This window comes from Tupaia chinensis, unplaced genomic scaffold, assembly GCF_000334495.1.
Source record: "Tupaia chinensis unplaced genomic scaffold, TupChi_1.0 Scaffold000529_1, whole genome shotgun sequence".
NCBI lineage: Eukaryota > Metazoa > Chordata > Mammalia > Scandentia > Tupaiidae > Tupaia > Tupaia belangeri.
Genome location: NW_006160042.1, coordinates 146,255 through 153,902, shown reverse-complemented (window position 1 = coordinate 153,902; position 7,648 = coordinate 146,255). Strand labels below are relative to the sequence as shown.

Sequence of the window (7,648 nt, the reverse complement as noted above, 5' to 3'; positions counted from 1 at the left end):
AGGCGGGGGGGAGTGGAGGGATTATAGAACAAAAGAGAGCGGGCCATTAAAGAGGGTGGAGCAGGTGGTAGTTTTGGCTCCCCTTGGACATCTTTGATATGTTTTATTGGATGAGGAGGAAGGATGCAGAGAGAAAGGGGAGGTAAAAATGTCAAGCATTAGCTCTCAGCAACCTTCAAAGACTGACATGATGTGACAAGAAAACCAACTTTGCAAAGAATGTGATTCATGATAAACATGAAAGCCCAGGGGGTAAGAAAGAAGTGGCAGAGTGCACATGTATAATTTGAGTCCTGGACCCGGCAGCTTAAACTCACGCCTGGCATGTGTGCATGCGTGTCCAAGATCCCGAGAGGAGAATGGAGGAGAAGGGATTGCAGCGTGGCCATCCGCCCTGTAGGGGGAGGGGAGGATTTCTCACTTTCTGTCTCTTTCTGGCAAGCGCAGGCCTATAGCAAAAACCTCTCCAAAATAAAAACAAAAACAAACAAACTAACTTGCTAGCAGCCTCCCTGGTGGTTTAGTGGTTAGGATTTGGCACTCTTACTGCCAAAATACTGGAATGTAAATAAGAATGAATCAGACAGGACATGGAATAGTCTATGGCAAATTGAGTCTGTATGCATCAAGTACAAAGGCTGACAGCAGTTTGAGTCTAGACCTGGCAGCTTGCTTCTTCTCTTTTTTTTTTTTCATGTGCTTGCTAGCCATTTGTATATCTCTTTGGAGAAATGTCTTTTCATCTATTCATCTCCTTTACCCATTTTTGGGTTGGGATGTTTATTTTCTTGTTTTGAAGTGTAGGAGTTCTTTATATATTATGAAAATTAATTTTTTGTAGATATGTTTTGTAAATAGTTTCTGCCATTCTGTAGGTTGTCTTTTTGCTTTCTTGAAACTGTCCTTTGTTGCACAAAAGTTCTTTATTTTGATGAAGCCCAATTACCTATTTTAAAATTTTATTTCGTGTGCTTTTGGTGTCCTAGCAAATACTAATTTTTAAAGGTCCAAGTAAAACCTTAATTTCTACTTCTAATGTTTTGTTTGCTTTTTTTTTGGAGAAATTTTTGCTATAGGATGTGTGCTCTCCAGAAAGACAGAGAGACAAAAAATGAGAAATCACCCCTCAGGGGGATAGCCATGCCACAATCCCTTCTTCTGCATTCTCTTGGGATCTTGGGCACGCATGCACATGTGCCCAGTGTGAGTTTAAACCACTGGATCTGGGACTTTAACTGCAGTCAACTACATGGGAGTTCAGTGACATAGCTATTACACCAACTGCTGGTCCCAACAAATAATTCTTTTTAAAAAAAAGTTCTCCTAGTCGTTAGGCCATACCTACAAATGATTTCAGCTGTATACATGGACAAGTGTAGACTGAAATGCTAGGTACACACATTGATTTTGTGTATGACTTTTCATTGTTAAACTATGAAATTAAAACTCTAACTGGCATCAGATGGAAAAAACAATCTGTAAAAAAGTGTTAGTTTGTGTAGTGATTTGTATTAAGTGGGACTTGTGCTGCCTCTGCATTTAATCTATCGCCTCACCTGTCACTTGAAGATGGCATAATATATCATTTAATCTGCGGTATCAGTGATAGAACTGACTCTTCTCTAAAGGAAGTGTTTATCATAATATGCTGCTTCTTGAGGGCTTGCGCTTTTAGAATTACACTCTCTTCTACTGTGTCATCTTTAAAAATATACATATAAAAATCAGTTCGGGGGGCAGCAGTTGTCATAATGGCTATGTCACTGGACTCCTACGTAGTCTACCGTGGGCCAAGTCCCAGACCCAGTGGCTTAAACTCACACCTGGGCACATGTGCGTGCGTGCCCAAGATCCCAGGAGGAGAATGGAGGAGAATGGAAAAGGGATTGTGGTGTCTCTCTGTCTCTCAGTCTTTCTGGCAAGCGCATGCACCCTATAACAAAAACTTCTCCCCCCAAAAAATCAGTTCTGGGTACATCTTTTTTTTTCTTTCTTTCTTTCTTTTTTTTTTTTTTTCCCTCTCTTCTCTTTGAACCATGATAATCCCCTGAGTAGTGACTTCTGGAGCTGGTAACTTAAAAATTATAAAGTGAAGACACTTTTACATGGAGAAGAAATCTGCATGTATGCTATAGGAAGGTGTTAGAATGTGTTACAGGCTTACTTTAAATCATTTGACTGATGCTCCAAAGTAACTGTAATTTAATGTTGGTGGTAGAGCGGATTATGAATAGTGTTAATTGTATGTTTAAAAGTCACCACATGTCCACATGTTTATATTGAATAACAGAATTTATGCAATTTCGCGCCCTATAGCAAAAAAAAAACTCTCAAAAAAAATTTTAAAAACTCATCTTTTTTAAAAAAATCAAAATAGGTTTAGTGAATCTTTATTTCTGGACTTTTAGGTTTATTCCCTAAAATTTTGGCTTTACAGTAACGCTTTGATGAACATCTATATAGATACATCTTTGTATATATCCCTAGATACTTCCTCAGGAAAATTTTTAGAATTCAAATTACTTTGCCATGCCACATATCAAATGGATTGAAGAATTTGATGCAAAAATGGAAACTATTAAAAAGTTAAAAGGGGGCTGGCAGGTGGCATGGTGGTTAAAGATGCTGGATTCCCACATGGCTAACTGTGGTTTGAGTCCCAGACCTCGCAACTTGCTTTCTCAGTTTCCCTTTCTCTTTCTCTCTTGGTCTGGTCAAATTAAAAGGTAATAATAACAAATGGAATTAAACAAATAATTATTTTTTAAAAATTTAAATAATCTACTACTGAATTATTAGCTTAGTTTAGGGGCTAAAGAAGACTTTTGTGGGACCAGCAGTTAGTGTAATGGCTATGTCGCTGGACTCCCATGTAGTCAACCATGGTTTGTGTCCCGGACCCAGTGGCTTAAAATTCACGCTGGGTGCGTGTGCCTGCATGCCCAAGATCCCGAGAGGAAAATGGAGCGTGTGCCTGCATGCCCAAGATCCCGAGAGGAAAATGGAGGAGAAGGGATTGCCGCTTGGCCATCCCCCTTGTGGGGTGATTTCTCGCTTTCTGCCTCTCTGTCTCTCTCTGTCTGTTGAGTGCACGCGCCCTGTAAAGAAAACCTCTCCCCCCCAAAAAAAAGAATAACATTATTAATTGACTTATATAATTCGGTAATACTCATTACATGGTAAAATTTATTATATAACTCCACACAGCAATTTGGCTATATGTACCCAAAGCTTAAAAATGTGCTTTTTGGAGAGGTTTTGCTATATAGGGCACGTGCGCACAGAGATAAAGAGACAGAAAGCAAGAAATCACCCCCCAGGGGGCTGGCCAGGCCTCAATCCCTTCTCCTCCATTCTTCTCTCAGGATCTTGGGCACACACGCACACGGACCCGGCATGAATTTAAGCCACCAAGTCTGGGACTCGAACTGCGGTTGACTACATGGGAGTCCAGCGACATAGCCATTACACCATCTGCTGGTCCCAAAAGGTGCATATATTTTTCATGAAACTTTTATCTTTACATGTTCTCCTAAGGAAATCTCTCAAGTGGGTAACAATGATTGTACAAAGATGACCCCCATGATACATCCTTAATTTGTCCACAGATTTCAAAGGTTCCCTTTAAACGATGAGAAAAGAGACTATAATTAACTTTCTTCAAACCTGTGAAACAAGCAACTACCATAGAATTTTCAACAGGAGAAATCCTGGAAGACGTCTCATCCTTTTCCTACGTAGGCTTTGTGGTCCCAATTTCTCTCAGCACGAATCTCAAAATGAGAAACAGCAGTTGACAATATAGTCCACTTAGGAAGTAGACGAGAGACAGTGCTTGTGTGCGTTGGTGGTATAGTGGTGAGCATAGCTGCCTTCCAAGCAGTTGACCCGGGTTCGATTCCCGGCCAACGCAATGTTACTTTTGCGGTTTTTCCTCTCTCTCATTTTTTAGCAGTCCAGTGTGACCGGTGTTCTTTACTTGAATTGATCCGCTGGCGTCGTACGAGTATACAATCAAGCTTTTCAGTGTTTTTAGAGAAGCGCTTGAAATAGAGGCTGGTTTGATTTATTTTTCAGAATCTATGGTGGTGTCTGATATACTGAATCAGAATAAGGAAGTCGGCACAGGCCTCCGCATTTCCGGAGAGACAGCGTGGTGTTGCTTAGAACGGTGAACAGCACAAGAAAAAAATACCAAGACGATGCCCTCGCCTCTTCCCGTAGCCCACAAGCTCAGCGACACCAGCTCAGGTTCCACCATCCTGGGTACAGAAACCTCGATTCTAGGGCACAGGCAGGCAATGGAAATAGAGAAATCCTTCGAGGCTGCCTCTTGACCCACTGGGCGAGCCGACACCACCCTTTGGAAGGGGCAGAGAAAAGTGCAGGCGCAAAGGCGACGGTAGTCATAGTCCCAGGCCTGGCAAACGCCACTTTCTCCGCTCAGATCAGGATCCCGCCGCGCTGCCGCCAACCGAGGGGTGATCTGGCGCGGCATTGGGATTATTTGGTCTCCGGACCCGATTCGGATGTCGGAGCTTCGGGATTGCTGGGTGGAAACGTTTGGGATTCTGACAGTTGAAATACAGACGGCAGGAACCAACCAAAAAAAAACAGCTACACGAAACAGACATTTCGGTTACAAAAGCCATTAAATTCACCACGAGCGCGCTGCCTTGCGAGTAGCATGCCGTGATCGTATAGTGGTTAGTACTCTGCGTTGTGGCCGCAGCAACCTCGGTTCGAATCCGAGTCACGGCAAGTGGCCGAAAGCTAGGTGGGCAGCTTTCTTTTTCCTTTCCTTTTTTTTTTTTTCCTTAACTTTTCGCAAGTGACAGAAGCTTGTTACTTCTATATACTTTTGCTCAGGGCAGTGTCGCGGAAATGCACTCAACGAAGTTGATAATTATAATAGTTCCACGTGGTTCAATAAGGCGAACCTAACCAGCGTAGGTAGAGACGCTTTGAGATGGTATGGCGATCCACCAAGGGGGAACCAAGTTTGTAGAATAAGGTTCCTTCGATTTTCACCTGAGCAGAAAGAACACTGCCGGTGGCCCGGGAACTCAGCGCTTGTTCCAGGGGTTTAACGAGGGGAGTGAAAGCTCCCACGAGCGTGTACGCCTTGAGGCTCCAAGTCCTATCCGAGTTTAAACCTCGATGTGCCCTTAACACGTACGTTTCATAGTTTTTGTTTGTTTGTTTGTTTTTAACAAAAAAGTTGGTATATAAAAACAAACTTGGGACTAGAACGCACAAGTGAACAGGACCTACTTTCCCAGTCTCTCACCCACCCCCTCCCCAGCCCCACTCCACCCCACCGCACTGTTTTAGGGAAGACGCTTCTCCGCTTCTCCGCCGAGAAGGAAGCGGGGAGTGCAGTCCCAGGATCTCAGGAGCACGAGTCCCCACCGGTCCTGCTCCCCGCGAGCGGCTGTTTGCACCTCTCATCCACGTCTCCTCACGCTGTTTCGCCTCCTTTTCTGCAGTCGGGGGTCCCAGAAACCGGGTTCTCAGAGTGACCAAACCCAGAAAGAATTTACGGAAACATCGAGGTTTCAGGATTTGATTCCCCCGTTCTCGGCTAGTTGGCCTGGCCCTAGCGGTTCCCAGCAGGCTAAGTCTCAAGTTCCTCAGTGGTAAAAGACTAGCTAAACGCTGTTATTGAATCTACTAAATCCTGGACCCTAAATGGTATATAGGCCAGTCTATACATGGAAGAAGAATTGTATTGGTATAGGAAGAAAGGCTCACCCAGGCGCCCGGCTAGCTCAGTCGGTAGAGCATGAGACTCTTAATCTCAGGGTCGTGGGTTCGAGCCCCACGTTGGGCGACGCTTGAATTTTACTAGGTTCTTTCTATGGCCAGTGTTTTAAACACTAAATAGTTTCAAAAATCGTTACTAATCTATTCAAATTGACTAAATAAATAAACAAACCCAGCGTGAGTTCGACTGTGGAAACCAGGGGTTTGTAATCTACTTCCTAGTTTCTCCGGTTGAAGGTGAAAGGGACTTCGAGGTTCAAGAGAGCTCTTAACTGCAGTGACTCCTACGGAAGGTACTCCCAGATAAGACCTATAAGGGCTCTACATGGGGTTTCCATGAAAATGCTGGTTCCCCTATCACGGGTGGGACATTTTGGATACAGTTTTGAAGGTCCTTCTTAGCTACTTAAAAAGTCCTCCGTTAAGTACTAAGGAGCATCAATCTTTGCTTTATAGGTTTTGAACGTTAATCAGTCGCAAAGGGTTGTAACATAAAAGTCGTTTAGGAAAGTTCCGAAATGAAAAGTAGCAGAGGGCCCTGGAAAAGTAGGTGAGAGGCAGAAGAGAGACAGACGCGGACGCGAGAGAGCCCAGGGAAGAAATGGAGAAGAAATAAAAACGAGGAGGAGTAACCTGGAGGAATGCGTAGAGCAAGAAAGTGGGGAGTTCACAGGTGCGATCCTGTTTGATGGGTACAGGAGGCTGTGCCAGGGCGCTATCCCCATATATTTTGAGTTAGGTATCATCTAATAGAGAAGTTTGTTCCTCCCCAAAGTCTGACTAGTGGCTTCCTTTTGTTGCTACTAAATTACCTTTAAGTGTTGGGGTGGACAGGGTGGATTAAGTTGGTCCTAGGTGAGTAGAAGCCAAGTTTGGCATTAGTCAATTTTTCCACAGAAACATGGACAGTTTGAATTTTTTAAAAAAAAAGTATCTAATTTTATCATTATCATTATTTTTTAACTTGACCAAGGAGAGGCAGAGAGAGAGGGAGAACACAAGAAAGCAAGCCACCAGGTCTTGGCCATGTGGGAGTCGAGCGCCTCTAACCACCACGCTACTTGCCTGCCCCCAGTTTGAGCTTTTTAACTTCTCATACAGACTGTCTGGTCCTCTCCCCAATGATAATTTACCACTACCTTTTAAAATTGTTTTTTAAGTTTGTAAATACGCTTTATTCTCATTGTCATATTCCATCAAACAGCTCCCAAATGACCGATGTACACTAGGCCAGTTATTCTCAAAGTATGGTCCCAGGACAAGCACCTTCAGCACCCAGAAACTTGTGAGAAATGCAAATTCTCCAGACCTCCTGAATCAAAAACTCTAGGGTGGGCCCAACAATCTGTGACTTAACAAGCTCTCCAAGTGATCTGGGTGAATGCTCAAGTTCAGGAACCTTAGGGCTGTCTTCTTCCCTACTAGCCAAAGTATACCATGTTCTTGGATGGAAAGACTCAATATCTTAAAGACAGCATCTGTCCTTTACTTAGGGCCTGACTTTAATGGTTTTCATTAAAATATTTTAAAAAATCAAACTGAACAATATGATTTAAAAGTAAAATGGAAAAATAGTAAGCAGGAATATCCAGGAATTTTTTTTTTTTTTTTAAATAAGGAAGTAGTTGGGGCCTGCAGATGGCATGGTGGTTAAAGGCACTGGACTCCCACCTGGCTGACTGCAGTTCGAGTTCTGGACCTGACAGCTTGCTTTCTCACTTTCTCTCTCTCTGTCTCACTGTATCCCTCTCTGGTCAAATTAAATTAATAAATAAAGTTAAGTTAAATAAAATAATTCTTAAAAAAAAAAAAAAAAAAAAAAAAAGAGGGGGGAGCACGAATTATGGGAAAGGTCAAAAGAGCAAATAAACCCTAATCTGCC

The 7,648-nt window shown here is 43.0% G+C and overlaps 1 long non-coding RNA gene and 3 other non-coding genes across 4 annotated transcripts in view; all 4 read left to right on the top strand.

The window, feature by feature from the left end:
- LOC106735794 (uncharacterized) overlaps positions 1 to 4,645 on the top strand; it is a 48,219-nt gene extending 43,574 nt beyond the window's left edge. The window contains exon 3 of the long non-coding RNA XR_003550817.1: positions 4,078 to 4,645. This is a non-coding gene — a long non-coding RNA (uncharacterized LOC106735794). The remainder of the gene's footprint in view (positions 1 to 4,077) is intronic.
- Positions 3,842 to 3,913, top strand: TRNAG-UCC (transfer RNA glycine (anticodon UCC)). The gene has a single exon. It is a non-coding gene; the product is annotated as a tRNA-Gly (tRNA).
- A 44-nt stretch (positions 4,646 to 4,689) lies between the features above and the next one.
- TRNAH-GUG (transfer RNA histidin (anticodon GUG)) lies at positions 4,690 to 4,761 on the top strand. Its single transcript has one exon. It is a non-coding gene; the product is annotated as a tRNA-His (tRNA).
- Positions 4,762 to 5,760: 999 nt separating this feature from the next.
- Positions 5,761 to 5,833, top strand: TRNAK-CUU (transfer RNA lysine (anticodon CUU)). The gene has a single exon. It is a non-coding gene; the product is annotated as a tRNA-Lys (tRNA).
- Positions 5,834 to 7,648: the final 1,815 nt, after the last annotated feature.